The sequence below is a fragment of the Aplysia californica genome, unplaced genomic scaffold (assembly GCF_000002075.1).
Source record: "Aplysia californica isolate F4 #8 unplaced genomic scaffold, AplCal3.0 scaffold00051, whole genome shotgun sequence".
NCBI classification, from domain to species: Eukaryota; Metazoa; Mollusca; class Gastropoda; order Aplysiida; family Aplysiidae; genus Aplysia; species Aplysia californica.
The window spans coordinates 521,820-523,330 of NW_004797321.1; positions in this window are offsets into that span (position 1 = coordinate 521,820).

Consider the following 1,511-nt stretch of genomic DNA (forward strand, 5'->3'; position numbering starts at 1 on the left):
GGAGGGGAGGGGGTGGGGGTGGGGTGATTGTGCGGAGGTGGTGTGGGGGATACAAGTGGACAATGATACAGGGACGTAGATAGAGACAGGAAGAGAAAAGGCCAGCCGACCAAACACTAACCGCACTTTCATGGGGCACTTTTAAGTAAAGAAAGAAAGGAAGAAAGAACAGGAAATCATTTTGTGTTCGTGTAGTAATGCGAAATGGTTTTGTTCTGGTACCTATGAAGGTCGACGTACTTCATTGATTTTTCTTTCTTTGATTGGAAGTGCCTTCCCACCATTTTCTCCCTCACTTCTTCCATCGATCAAGTCGCCCGACTACGTGCTGAAGGCTGAGACACACACACACACACACACACACACACACACACACACACACACACACACACACACACAGAGAGAGAGAGAGAGAGAGAGAGAGAGAGAGAGAGAGAGAGAGAGAGAGAGAGAGAGAGAGGATATATTGGGGTGGGTGGGTGGTGTAGAAAGACATAGAAACAGAGGTGGGTGAAAGAGGGTGTAAAGGGTTTGGTGGTGAGATGGCCTAACATATGGTAGGCCTACTATAGGGAATCAAACCTTTTTAGTGTCTCCCAGACGATACCAGAGTTTTTGATGTCTACAAAAAGGATCATAGGTGGGCAATCCATCTTAAAACAAGCAGAGGCTTAAGAAATCCTATATACCTTTATCTTCATGAATATACATATTATTGCGGTTTTCTCTTTAAGATACCGCTCCATGGGTAGTTTGCGGGTGCTCTAGTGTGGTTTGCCGCTTCTTTCTTATCCCCTTTTTCTCTCCTTCTTTTTTTTTTGTATTTGTTACCATCTTTATCGGCACGTATAGGCCTATAACTTTATTGTGCTGCAAGTGCTGTAAAACTCTAACTTTAAAACTATAAAAACACAGTCTTTCCCTCTTATATTTACTACATGCAATATGCTCTTTGTCCATAGAGTCACCATGGTATGTGTTAGTAATGATCAGTTAATGAGTGAATGGGTCTGGAAGGGAAGGAGTGTATGAATGCAGGAAGGAGGGAGGGAAAAAGTGTATGGATGTGATAGGAGAATGGGAGGGACTATGAGCATGGGTGGGAGAATGTGATGTGCAGATATGCTGCCATTTTTTTCTTGGTCACAGAATCTGGCGAAAGCACACTCTAAATTTCTGTCAGGAAATGGAGAAATAATAACGTATGTTTTCATATTGATTCAACAGCTATGCGCAAACTTCCAATAGGCTGTGCTCATTTGTTTTGCTCTCGAAAAGTCATTCGTTAATAATGTTCGATATGGATGAAGAAGTAGTTTTCAGGAGAAAGGAACCAATGCACGGTTTCCCCCCCAGTAATTAGTTCAGCTTGTGTGTGTGTGTGTTTGTGTGTGTGTGTGTGTGTGTGTATGTGTGTGTGTGTGTGTGTGTGTGTGTGAGAGAGAGAGAGAGAGAGAGAGAGAGAGAGTCAGAGAGAGATGGAGAGAGTGTGTTTGTGTATGTGTGTGTTT